A 14,844-nucleotide genomic window follows, 5' to 3' on the forward strand; every position below is an offset into this window, starting at 1 on the left:
ATATATAAATATCAACAACTCATAGCCCGAGTAGTAAATACATCACCAAACGATCGCCTAAATATCGGGCTATAATACGGCTAATTAAATGATTGGAATAAAGTAATTTGACACTAGAGGTAGACGTTAGGCGCCATCTCTTAAGTAAATTAATAATTAAATAAATAAATCAATAAATAAATTTAGAATCTTCTGGAATAAAAGAACTGGCCCGGGGCGGGACTCGAACCCGCAGCCTCCGCTTGCCGTGCGGTGCGCTTACCAGTTACGCTACCCAGACCCTCGACCTAGTCTTCGCTTCCAGAAGTATATTAGATTTAGATATAACCTTACTTGGTTAAATACAGCCCGATATTTAGGCGATCGTTTGGTGATGTATTTACTACTCGGGCTATGAGTTGTTGATATTTATATAGATTAAGATAAATTACTTGAATTTCTACATTGCTTCTACATTCTATATTGCATAAGATAAGTCATTGAAATGATATTATTCAATATTTTTGGATAATTAAAAACAGTAATTACAATAATATAAACATTATTCAATTGATAAAAAAATAAATAAATGACTAACATTTGATATTAATATTCTTAATTATGTTTACTCATTTAACGAGCAGCAAAAACTATTTTATAATCAAATATTTGACAGCAATTGATAATTCAATAAAATTAAAGATACATGCAGTGCTATTTTTCAGTTGGAATGCACCAGTATACTAGCAGGTGAGAAGTCTGGTGAAAGGCACAATAAAAATGAATGAAATGAACTAGGACACTATCAGCAACATTGAATACCATTGGTTGATTGGAGCTGACATAAAAAGCAAATGATATAAGGACTCCCTTTTGTCAGAGACCATCATTCAATGAAAGGACAAACATTTTCTAATTACCTGTCCCTTTGTTCTTATCAAGAAATGAAGTGCAGAGCACTAATGATAATATTTTGAAAGGAAAAGGTAAAAATGTAGTTAGTAACTACATTTAGCAACTGATACTAAATCCAAAACATGAAATAGAAAAAAAGTACAGGATGAAAATATACAAAAATTTGAAAAATACTATAAATACTACAATATGAATGTGTAAATTTACATAGAAAAAAATTAATTTCTAATTAGTACTATTCAACAATGTTTTTCAGTTATTTTTTCCTAAAACAGAATTTTATTTTTAGTCACCATATGTGCATACCAGAAGTAACTTTTTTAGAAAAAGACTGTATATATACTTATATAATTTAATCTAAATTAAATTTTTGTAGTGAAAACTTAACAAATACACATATACACAAATTCCACACTTAAGGAAATATTAAGATTCAACTTTGTTGAGAACATTTCAAACTACAGATTGTTGGTAGAGTATTTTTTGTTCATTTATTTATAAGGAATATCTAAAAGTCATATCTACCCCATCCTGTTTTCTACAAATTAAAATATTATTGCTTTTGACAGGTTTATATGAAATTACACTTCACCTTCAATAATTGGCAAAGCTATTCACGGGCACATATTATGATAATTATTACAAAACAGTTTATGTTTTATTAAAATGAAACTCATTAAATTTGAAAGATTATAAATTTATAAAATCTCAATTTATAAAACATTCTGTAGTATGAAATATTTTATCCCATGTTTATCTGTTAAATAATTTTAAATGAGTACCTTTAGTTATTCATTAAATATAAACTTCATTTCTTTTAGTTTCTTGTAATTCTGTTGAAATTATGTCACTGAGTCATCATAGAATTAAGTAAAAACTCAATATTTGAAATATTTTAAAATTATAAATAAAATTTTTACAGGTTTTTAGTATTTCCATACAAAATGATTATTAAAATTAGAACTATTACATTTACTAAAGCACTGTAAAACTAACGAAACCATTAATTAAAATTGAAACCATTTTTGTTGTTAAAGCTATAATTTATCCATCTAACAAAATTTCACATGGATCATAATCACCCCATTACTCCTATATTAATTTTGACAACTATATAATATATAAACAAAACTGACAATTCAATACGTTAATTTATGATTTAACTGCACGAATTACTTTTCAAATAATATTAACTTTTTTTATATTAATGGTTTGGCATCATCAAATTTTAAATATTTCGTAGTTAGTTCAGATTGAATAGCATTAAGAACTGACGATGAGACAAAATAACCAAGCACGTGCTTTACATATTACAGAGTAACTTACTCTGAATAAAAGTTCATCATTTGTTTATTACCCAAACATAAACACAACCTCATTCATCATATTTACTGTATATCTCCCACGCTTCGTCCCTCATAATGTCGCCATAGAATTAGCATTACAAACGACCCCTGGCAGTATCAGTCGTTATTTTTCTTTAAATTATTTTTTTAAAGATAATTGCTATTTTATAAATAATATAATGTTTTTAAGTTTAAATAATATGTATATTTAAATGTTACATAAAATATGTTTTTCAACATAAGATACTTGAAAGACAAGTACTGTACGCGTATTCAGAAATGTCTGTCTTGTTTTTAATAACTAAAATAATGTTGCATTGTAATTAAAAATATTTTTATATTCGTTACGTCAAGCTTTGATGTACTATTACATCGATGGCTGCCCAAACTTGTTAGCTTCTGTACAACGTGCTCTACAAGACGCGAAAATACCTCATTCAAAAGCGGAGAATCAAACATAACCGAGAATCAAACATATTTATTAGACAATTTAAAAATATTTAAAAGTGAGACATCTGACTTTGTTTTACAGAACTAAGTGCATCAAAATTGATCTCCACTGATGATGTCGCTACACGCAAACAGTTTTCCAAATGAACATCAGTAATTCGATCTCACTTGTGATTTGATGTATTTCATGCGACTAAACAGCTGTTCACACGCATAAGTGTTTCCACATAGCGAAACCATCGACAAAGCATGTTTGTAAAACGCAGGATATTTATCCTTGTCCAAATACGTTTCATAGAACTCTTCCAAACCAACTTGATGAAATTTCTCCAACGTTTCAAGGTTTACTTACTTATAGAATCGATATGGTAGACAGGCTACTTGGTTAAAGTAGTTTGAACTGTAATTATAAAAATGCTAAATATGTATTTTAACGCCGATTGCAAAATCTCTCCAGATGCATTGGCGATAATAAAACGAAACTACAGAATAACACGGAACTTTGTCAAGCTGGACTGAAAGTAGTTATGAGTATGAGCCCGATAGCATTGTGAGCTTCCCGAAAACGCCGAAGACTACAGAACATATATAGCTGAGGTCTCATATTAAATTTTATCAACACCTAGCGTCGGACAAAAAACTAAGTAGCCTTGAGTGTCAAATAGCGGGATATTTGAAATAACTAAAAATCTATGAATTTTTCCAAAATGAGAGATAATTCAAATTTCTCTTAGCTATAATTTAAAAATACATGATACGAATAACTCATGACGTAATGTTCTTTTGGTGATATGTACTACAATAAAGTTAACATTTACGTTCATTTGACCTAGCTCCACGGGCCGCAACATGACTCCAGGCGGGCCGCATGTGGCCCGCGGGCCTCATGTTGGCCACCCCTGTTTTAAAAGATCCTCATAGGCTGACCATAACATTTACAACCCAACCGGCAACATATTTCAGGATTAGTAAAAATGTGTTCTAAAACTGATTGAACTTCGTTATTTTTTAAAATTTATTTATTTATTGGTCTATAAGTTAGTGATATTATATTAGCATGTTAATAACATTGTTCTATTCAAAGATTGATTCTACAATCACATATTAAAAACAGGCAAAACCAGGAACAGTACCCGGAAATCGGGGATGTCTGGTCACCCATCTTTAAAATGCTTAAAGTTGCATCCCAATTGAACATTTAATATTGTATGTTAAATTGAATTGAATTGTAATTTTTGAATGTCAAATATTTAACCAGTTTCTAGATTATATTTTAAAATGTAATAGGTCTACTTTGTAGGCCGGATGGCCGAGCTGTCAAGGTGGCAGCCCACCGCCCTGGGGAACTCGGGATCGAATCCCTAGGTATTTTTCGGGGGCTGGTCCGCTCGGATATGTCGGGTTTCGCCCCCACTACGCGACTGCCCCATTGTGGGCCTGGCGAACTCGCAATGGGACTGCTATAAGAGGCCCTCCTAATGCCCACAGGGCGGAAAGAGTGTAAAAAAAAAAAACAAAAAGCCTACTTTGGAAAAGTATTCATTTTATATTAAATTGAATTTAATGTATTTTCAAATTATGTTACTGAAAAATATAAAAATGAAGTAATATATTTTTAATACGAATTTATTTAATTTTTTATTTTTAAAATTTATTATAACACTTAACATTATTAATATTATCAAATTAAAGTTTGAAAGAAAAATAATTACTAATTTGTTAGTTTTAAAAGATATCGCAGACAAAATCGGAAATTTTGTAAGTGACATTATAATTGGATCTCGCAAATTGCGATTTATCGATGCAACAAATCGTAGAAGCATTTACAGGCGGAGTAGCGATAGTTACTATGTCTTGAGTAATAAGTTCGTCGTCTATGACTCTGACGTGAAAGTTTAAAAATTTGATGCTTGAAGTTTAGAAATCAATTTGAAATATTTATTTGGGTAACGAGATAAAGTATGTATTTTTAAAATAATATTATATATATGTAAAATAAGTTTTAAAAATGTAAAAATTAGATTTCGTTTACTTAAAATGAAATATCAGCATTTTAAATAGTTTCAGATGAGTAATAAAACTAAATTTACACTAATGTAATGATAAATTATCTACAAAATTTGATATTCTGTAGATTATTTTATTCATTTGTTAATATTTCTATAAGACGATATTCAATTAGATTTTAATGTTTTCAACTTAATTTTACTTCTGATATTGTAAAAATATATAGCCCTGGTCCATCATTTGAGTAGTCAAAAATATCTACTTATTGAGTATTTTTGGAGATCAATGTCTACTTCTCTAAAATCTAGAAAATATCTATTTTGGATGCTACAGGTATTTTGCTTGGATTGTAGACTCATTAGATTAGAAAAAAAAAGCTAAAAGGGACAGTAATAACTCTTCATAAGATACTTATTTATTTTTCAATAGAAAAAAAAAAAACAGCAAAATATTCTGTTTAAAGATCAATGTTTTTGGGCGTGTTTGACAAAACACACTCCCAAAAAAATTGATCCTAGTTTTTAAGGTTTCTTGACAACTGTTAGAATGATTTAAGGAATTTAAATACAATTGTATATTAAATATATATGTATATAATAACCATATATTATAATAATGATGTATATTAATTAAATATGCCAGCAAATAATTTTATATTATAATTCATACTGTATAAGCATTTTTAAATCACTTATATAAGATGAAATACTGTGTTATAAAATCTTGTTAATATGAAGTTTAAGAGTTTAAAAAATCCTGACTTCAAGTTATAGTTTAGAGTTAACAGGTTTAATTCTTGATTTTCTCAAATTTTTCTGTGGCTGCAAGTTTCCTGTCGTTGAGCTATTTCTTGAGAATTTGTTTACAGAATGATTACAAAATTATTTATATTATATGGTACTTTTGAGTGCATTGTCAAGATGCTCTCTTGGAATGCCAATAACATACTATATCAGTAAAAGGATATCTTCACAAGATTTTAATAGCATGGTGTTGTGTTCAGTATTGAACTATAGTGTTTATGTTCATTTTCTCTAATATTCCATATGAATACTGATGATTAAGATCACAAATCTGTTAAAGGACTGAGGGTATACAGGAAAATAGGTTTTAGTTAAAAGTAATTGCAATCTTGACAATGAGACCCATATTATATGAAAAACCTTATATACTGTGCCTGGGACTGGTAGAGAGCTTAGAGCTAACACAGTTCAATTTAGTGATGTTTTTTCCTAGTATAGAATAGTCTATTTATGCAAATATAATTACTTATCTGTTCATTACAAAGAACAATTTAATATAGTCTGTTTACAGATGATATTTGTAGTAAATAATGCATGTACCAGGAAAAATATAAATATAAAATTTTCTAGTACTATATATTGGGTGTAATTTATTTTACATTGCCATTTTGTTTTGTTGTCAGGCAATCTTGATGCAAAGCATCAACGTCATTTCCTTGTGTCATGATTCTTGAAATGGAGAAATGTGCAGCCATTATGTTTTGTTTCAAACTTGAAAAAGCTGTCACAAACCTTTCATCTATTAAAGCAAGCTTACAGGAATGATTATGCTGGGATATACACAGGTCTTTTAATGGTTTTGATAGTTCTATGAAGGCATCAATTCAAGGCAATCCAAAACAGTGTTGCACAATAACAAGCAGTACCAATGAGAATGTTGACAAAAAATAACACAAACACACCTTTCATAGCAAGCAATAACTTTAATCACAGAACAAATGTTTTCAGTCCAATTTACAGTCTGCTTCAGGTTAAAGCCACTCCAAAGATAAAAGAACTATGTTCTGTTCTAAAGTGGAACAATTCAAATATTCTGTGGTATTTAAAATTTGTATGTTGCAATACAGTATTAAAAAATTAAAAATTACATTGAATAATTATATAAATTAAATTATAATAAATGTATATAAATTATATAAAGCTTAACCACAAAGAAGTGGACAGTTTAGGATAGCTGTTAGAAATAAGGTTAGAGAGTAAAGCTTGCCAAATTTGTACTATGTTAGGGCTTTCTCTATTCTTAATGAAAAACCTTTTGATTACCACCTTAGATGTTGATGGCTTCTATTCTTAATTTTTTTACTTCAGGCTTATGAAATAAACTGAAAATGTTTGTTTGTCCATATAATGAATAAACCTCTTGCTGGAAAAGTGTGAAAGATATTGATTTGAAGTTATTGGTTCCAGCTTCAATAAATAATACCGTATTTACTTGCATATAAGACAAGGTTTTATTTATTTTTCACTGCTTCAAAATCCTAGGCCATCCTATATGCATGAGCGAAAGATTCTTTGTGTTTTTGCAATAAGTGAACCATGTATTTGCATTTTTACCGGATGCTCACCCTCTGGTGTTTAAAAACAAAAGTATTTATCTGGGTCATTTGAATTTTTCTTGTGTATTGTCAGGAGTAAAGATGAATAGGAAAAGCAAAGCTTTTGAATTGAATTCCAAATTGAAATTCCAAAATCACACGGGAGCCTGATATAACTTTTAATACAAAACGACTACTAATCCAAACACTGTGTTGAGTAACAATAATCCACAAAACCTTTTTATAACAGTGTTGTGTCCTATAACAATCTTCACGAACGTTTTCGACCTCCACCGAGGTCTGCTTCAGGTGGTGACTAAACGGTGTCTCCTCTTGACCGTTGGAACGATGACGCCCGAGATGTAAATAATGTGCGTATCGCATTTCATCCCTCCGCTTGTCCCAGTTCGAATTCTTCGAATAAGTATCTCCACGCCTGCGTGATCGTTTCACCATCTTTAAAGTTGATGCAGGTGCCCCCAATGTTGGCTTTATAAATCTCTCAGGCCTCCAGGTGACAGATGTGATCAATATGAAACATCTGTCTGATTACTTTGGTGTTTTGGAAGTTTGCCCGAACTTCAGGGTCGATAACGTAGGCCGTTAAGGTGGTGGTGTGCCTGTTATTTTTAATATCCAATTGATGCTCACATAACCGTTTTTGTGTTGAGCGAATAGTGGAGCCAATGTAAACTAAGTCTCTATGGAATCTATCTTTCCTGATGGGAATAGAGTATACTCCTGGAACCCTGTTGAGATCTATCGCGTACTTGGCATTGCGCAGCAGGTCGTAAATAGTGCCGGTTCTCTTGTACACAATCTTTGTGCGATTACGGCAAGCAATCTCCGTGTATAGGGGGTCTAAATGTTGGTTGAACTGGATGACTGCATGTCTATCGTCCAGTTCAATCAACATTTGGTTGGTTGAACAGGACAGGGTGTGCCCATGGGCAACCCACTATCGGGGGACCTTTGTGAGCTGGTGGTGAGACAGTTGGAGGAGAGAGTACTGCCCAAATTCTTACCATACGTCAGTCTATACCAAAGATACGTGGACGACATCTTTCTACTTTGGAAAACCACACCGAATCTCAACGATTTTTTTGTCGTGCATGAACGACAATGCTTACGGCCTCACCCTTGGCTTAGATCAAGTTAGCAACTCGTGTGCACATTTTCTAGATGTTGACATATGTCTCAGGGGAGGTAAGATAGAAACGAGCGTTTACCGTAAACCAGACCACCTGCCACTTTTCATTCCCGCGAACTCGTCCAACCCCTTTACCTACAAAATTGCAGCCTTCTGTGTCCTTACCAGACGGGCCTTCACGCGCCACACAAACACTTGCGACACCCGGTTAGAGCTCCGCCGCATAGAAAAAATTGCCATTGAGCATGACTACAGTAAAGGCATGATTCGCAGTTTAGCCCGTGCCTGCGCCGACCGTCTCCCATGCCGCAGTGGCAGCCCCCTGCCTACGCCGGACTGCAGCAACCAACCTGTTAAGAATGATAGACGTCCAGTCGTCCGGTTCAATCAACATTTAGACCCCCTATACACGGAGATTGCTTGCCATAATCGCACAAAGATTGTGTACAGGAGAACCGGCACTATTTACGACCTGCTGCGCAATGCTAAGTACGCGATAGATCTCAACAGGGTTCCAGGAGTATACTCTATTCCCATCAGGAAAGATAGATTCCATAGAGACTTAGTTTACATTGGCTCCACTATTCGCTCAACACAAAAACGGTTATGTGAGCATCAATTGGATATTAAAAATAACAGGCACACCACCGCCTTAACGGCCTACGTTATTGACCCTGAAGTTCGGGCAAACTTCCAAAACACCAAAGTAATCAGACAGGTGTTTCATATTGATCACATCTGTCACCTGGAGGCCTGGGAGATTTATAAAGCCAACATTGGGGGCACCTGCATCAACTTTAAAGATGGTGAAACGATCACGCAGGCGTGGCGATACTTATTCGAAGAATTCGAACTGGGACAAGCGGAGGGATGAAATGCGATACGCACATTATTTACATCTCGGGCGTCATCGTTCCAATGGTCAAGAGGAGACACTGTTTAGTCACCACCTGAAGCAGACCTTGGTGGAGGTCGAAAACATTCGTGGAGATTGTTATAGGACACAACACTGTTATAAAAAGGTTTTGTGGATTATAAGTTTTAATCCATTCCCACATGAAAACAGATGATTATTTGAAAATCAGAGTTTGGAGAAACTCGTAGTTGTTATTGACGGAGAGTTGATTAGTCTGTTAAGAATTGGCAAAATACGATTAACCCCCCCTATAATTACGATTCCTATAAAACTACGAAAAAATTGTGATCGGTATCCCAATTTAACAGTAAAAATTCCCTATAATTACCTCAAATGTCATCAGGTAGCCGAACTACTTTCCCGCCGTCCGTAGCGCCAACTACAGAGAGATTTCTATCGTCTGGACAGTATTATATAAATTATATAAAGCTTAACCACAAAGAAGTGGACAGTTTAGGATAGCTGTTAGAAATAAGGTTAGAGAGTAAAGCTTGCCAAATTTGTACTATGTTAGGGCTTTCTCTATTCTTAATGAAAAACCTTTTGATTACCACCTTAGATGTTGATGGCTTCTATTCTTAATTTTTTTACTTCAGGCTTATGAAATAAACTGAAAATGTTTGTTTGTCCATATAATGAATAAACCTCTTGCTGGAAAAGTGTGAAAGATATTGATTTGAAGTTATTGGTTCCAGCTTCAATAAATAATACCGTATTTACTTGCATATAAGACAAGGTTTTATTTATTTTTCACTGCTTCAAAATCCTAGGCCATCCTATATGCATGAGCGAAAGATTCTTTGTGTTTTTGCAATAAGTGAACCATGTATTTGCATTTTTACCGGATGCTCACCCTCNGTATTTTGGAAATGTTGAGTCGGATTAGTCTAGAATCGATTAATTTTATGGAAGAAAATCTTTCAAACAGCCGTAGTCCGTAAACTTGATACGTGTCGGGTTGTGATTGGAAGGATTCGTAAGAAATCGGATTTCTAAAGAATGGAACTTATCTCTATCTTATAGGGGGGTCGACTGTAGGTTCCCAATTGTCCAGCTTTACAAGAACAAATTGTTGTCAATTTTACAAGATTTTTCCTTAAAGTTTAAAATGCCAATAATTTTTGCATTAGAATGTGTGCATTTGATATTTTATTTGTGATTAAACAAAATAAAATTAGAAGAATTGCATTAATAAATCTAATTTTCTTTATTTTGATGTTTAAAGTCACACCTTGTCCTATATGCGAGATTGTTTTATACACGAGTAAATGTGATATTTTCCATTGGCTGTCATGAGCAATTTTTCTCTGCTTAGAAGTCATAATTCACACTTTAAGTTTTGATAACCTCACAAAAATAATAATAAAATAAGCAAGTTTAGATATTAAATATAGGATAGAATATCAAGTGACTATATTGCAGTTGTGATTGCAGTTACATCACAATTTAATGATAAAAGTATGATGTATTTATTCCCTGATATATGCACTTTATGCTAGTTAGTCATTCCAACCTTGCTTTATACACCAAATGTGAGAATGAGTTGCACTCATCCTCAACTGAATAAAAATTGAGAAAAGTGTAAGATAATGAGGGTGAACAGCTATTGAGTAATGTTTCTAAATTCCATCCTTAATGTCAAAGCTTATAGTAAAGTTTGTTCCCAACTTATGTAAACTGTATTATAGTTAATTTTAGTGTAACTAGACTTGCCTGTGATTAATTTCAGTTTGGCTTGTTTTGACACACTAAGTTACACTGATGTAAAAACATTTCAATATACTCACACTTGAAACCATTTTTTTAGAAGAAAATGATTTGTGACACACATTACAATAAATTTTACCATCTGTTTGTTATTAATGTCCAAACTCATGTATATAGCTTTCATAACAATTTCATCATTAGTTTTTGCTGTTTTATCCATATTGATGATTGAACAAACTAGATATAATAGAACATTTTCTGTGTGTGCTCTATATGTGGAAGTTTGACTACTTTCACATAAACATTCACAAGAAATTATCTCCCTTATCTTTAAACACTATATTTACATAATTTTTTGAAAGATTTAAATTTAACATTATTAATTGAATAAATATAACATTTACAATACAGTCGAACCCCTTCCTATAACACAGTAGATACGTTCCGTTCTTTATGAATCCATTTTGTAAGAGTCCTTGCCAATCACAGCCTGGCACGTATGCACTTTATGGACTACAGCTGTTTGAAAGGTTTTCTTCCATAAAATTAATCGATTCCTAGACTAATTCGACTCAACATTTACAAAATATGTATATTTTTTTGGGAATAATCTGTATAAACTATGCTATAAACAAAAAATTGTAAGATTACTTACCAAGTGTGCACCGTTCGACATCACCATTGCTTAAACTTGTTTTCGTCACAGAGCAGCGCATCAAACAGCGGCTGCAATTTCTGATAAGTTATTTTTCTGCGAAAACTTTGTTGAACTTTGGAGTAATATAAATAATTTTTATGGCCGTTGAATAAGAAATGTATAAAATTAGACTATTAGTGCTGTATTAGACTTACGGTACCTAATTTACATACTGTACAGATGATAGTAAACTCAACTTACTCGCCTAAACTCTCCGTAGCATGGCGCTGGACGGCGGAAAGTAGTTTGGCTGCCCGATGACGTTTTACCAAATTATAGGAGTTTTTTTTAACCATGTTTGTACGGATACCATCGCAATTTTTTTGCCTTCATATAGGAATCCAAACTATAGGAACACATGTTATAGGGGGGTCGACTTTAATTTTAATCCAATTAATTCAAAGGATTTTGAGAATTGAAAAGAGAGATTTCCATGCAAAACAGTCATTTGTGAGACTTTGAAAGAATGCAAGTTTAATAGTTCAAATTTAGAACATTTGAAATTTGCATGCTTATCTTTAAGGTACCTGAAAGTAAATAAAACATGCAAAGCAATATCCAAATCCAACTGTTGGTTGCTTACTGAAACCATGAAATGAGTGCATACCATATCATTTCAGATTATTATGCAAAGGCAATTAAGATAATTAAGCAAGGTTAATAAGGATAATTAAGCAATAAAGCAGAAAATAAGGAACTTTGTCAAGGTCACTAGGCTTTTTTCCTGTATTTCAGTTAAACTACCACATCTTGTTTCTCCTGTCTCTTATTGCCAACTATAGCAACTTGTCAGCAAAATAGCAAATTTTTTTAGGGCTGTAGTTACTTTGTCATTTTTGTATATGCATATGAAAATACTATATACAAATCTTGTTTACCATACTTTAGTTCTTAAAAAACATCATCACTAAACCCAATATATCAATATTATAAAGCTACACTCACCAACCAATGCCGAATGTTATTGGACTAGAAATGGCTATAATACTAATAAATTATGAAACAATTTTGCACTAAAGTGAGGCATTACATGCCATCACTCACTTTAGTGCAAAATTTTAATTAAATAATCACTAAAACTTTAGTGATTATTTAATTTTAATTAAATGACACCTGATGCCTCACTCTAGTGGAAAATTGTTTCATAATTTATTAGTACAGGTAACCCCTGTATAACATGGCACTTCTATAGCACAGATTCACTCTAACACGGTTCGAGAATTGGTACCACCCCCGTATAACACGGTACTGTTATAGCACGGATTCACTCTGACACGGTTCGAGAATTAGGTAAAACTTTCGTACAACATGAAATGTAATAAATTTTTACATACTTAAGTAATAATAGTTTACGAAAATTATTATTTTCGTGAACTATTAGTACTTAAGTATGTAAATTTTCGTTTCTCGCACTTCTGTCGATACACATGGTCCTTCTCGAAACTTGTTTCAATGTTGCCAGATCTCGACGCTTCTGCTTCTGAAGTTGCCAGATGTTTTTCCCTTATTTCATACTTGCTTTATTCTTCATAAGTGCTTAGCACCATATGAGGAAATTTATAAAGATCTTTTAACTAGAAGCAAGCAATCTAAAATTACATACATTTTGCAAAAGGTAAAGCATGGATCTGAAGATAATGCAGAAAAATGCTCAGAGGATAAGGATAACTTGCCGTTTTCTTTTTGGCAAGTTATCCTCGGTTAATAGTGCTTTTAGTGATAATGAAGAAAACATTATTTAATTTATATTAATATGTATCACTTAAATATCTTTATTAAAATTTTCTTATCTTAATTATGAAAATATAACAGCATGTTTTTTAATTTTTGGAACCTAACCCTCCTTTACGTACTAGTTCTTTGTTTCGCATAACACGGCAATTTTTTGGAACGTAACTATCGTGTTATACAGGGGTTACCTGTATTTTAGCCGTTTCTAGCCCATAATATTCGGCCTTAGTTGGTCTGTAGCTTCAGTTCTTATTTATATTTTTCAAATTTATAATTATTTTTTCTATTCTCTGTGTTGAAACCTTGTCCTTCTTTAAATTATATTTTGAGACACCATGAAGTGTTGATACTAGACACTGGACTTTTTACGTTCATATAAAGTGGATTTGAAAAGTCCACTGTCTAGTATCAACACTTCATGGTGTTTCAAAATATATTTTTCTATTTAGCTTACATTACTTTTGTGTGCCCTCTATTTGTATCATTTTTAAATATTAAAAACTTTATCTTTACACTTTATGAAGATTTAATCACTTTTTAGAAAAATTGCAGTGTTTTTATTGTATTTGATGTTAAATAGAAATTTACTGTTTTTGATAAGTGAAACATTTGTTTATTTTAAAATTTATACTTTGAATAATTTTTGATATTGTTTTATTTCCTCAATTAAGTAGCAAAAAAGTAGAAATTTTTTAAAGTATTGGAAACAAAAAGATGAATTTTTTTAAACGTAGTGACTTTTTATTCCAAACATTTGGCAACATAGCTCCATCTCTCCAGGATCTGGTGGTTATATCTGATATAGTGCTATAGAGACTTGAATAAACCAAATTTCTAATTAATTATTGTAAGATGCCCAAGGTGCTGGTTACAGCAACTCTTCAATTACATGAATTTCCTATTTGTAGTGGAAGATGGAAATTTGAGCTGCCAGTAATGCACTACTACAGTCAGTTATGAGAAGAAATCCACTATGAGTGCAAAACATTGTAAGGGCAAGAATAATAGCAGCAAGCAAAGAACTTTGCTGTTTATTGCTTCCAGAAATAGTAAACCTTGAAGATGGTAAGACAAGGTTTCCATATTCCATCTGTTCTGTGGAAATACCCTTGCATGCTTTTTGTCATGAAGGGTTCTGAAAGTGGATTAACTCTAATTTAAAATTTATCTCCTAACGAAAACTTGCATAGTGAAAGCACCTTGGGCAGGATTCTTTCCAATGTTGGAAACAAAGATTTATATGACACTGCACAATATTTATCAAGGTGCTAACATTCTGCTGATACTAGATGAGTTGGTTGATGTGAAAAACAGGAAAGTTGTAAATACATTGGTTGGTTGGTATGTCTTGGAACCTATGAACCACCCTGTCTAGTGCCAATTGCAGATGGAAAGAAGTGCAACAGTGATATCATTGTCAAAGAAGTGTTTACATCTCTTAAACTTTTGAAAGTTGAGTTAGACAATTTTGTTAGACTTCAGACGCACTATACTGTATGAATTCTTCTGCTTTAAAACTAATGGGATTCCATAGTTATTGACCTAAACATGTATCTTTGCTTATACACAAGCATCTTGCAGTGTGCTTTGCTCAGATCAAATTGACAC

At 32.5% G+C, this 14,844-nt stretch overlaps 1 protein-coding gene and 1 long non-coding RNA gene across 2 annotated transcripts in view; one reads left to right on the forward strand and one right to left on the reverse strand.

The window, feature by feature from the left end:
* Positions 1-2,340, reverse strand: part of LOC111618576 — a 25,389-nt gene extending 23,049 nt beyond the window's left edge. Inside the window, exons 1-2 of the long non-coding RNA XR_002755593.1 lie at positions 2,221-2,340; positions 1,677-1,727 (exon numbers count right to left, since the gene is read on the reverse strand). This is a non-coding gene — a long non-coding RNA (uncharacterized LOC111618576). The remainder of the gene's footprint in view (positions 1-1,676; positions 1,728-2,220) is intronic.
* A 2,104-nt stretch (positions 2,341-4,444) lies between these two features.
* Positions 4,445-14,844, forward strand: part of LOC111618578 (charged multivesicular body protein 2a-like) — a 35,344-nt gene continuing 24,944 nt past the window's right edge. The window contains exon 1 of the mRNA XM_023360132.1: positions 4,445-4,649. The gene's annotated coding sequence lies outside the window, so the exon portion shown is untranslated. The remainder of the gene's footprint in view (positions 4,650-14,844) is intronic.

The sequence above is a fragment of the Centruroides sculpturatus genome, unplaced genomic scaffold, assembly GCF_000671375.1.
Source record: "Centruroides sculpturatus isolate CEXI.00-Female unplaced genomic scaffold, Cexi_2.0 scaffold42, whole genome shotgun sequence".
Classification (NCBI taxonomy): Eukaryota; Metazoa; Arthropoda; class Arachnida; order Scorpiones; family Buthidae; genus Centruroides; species Centruroides sculpturatus.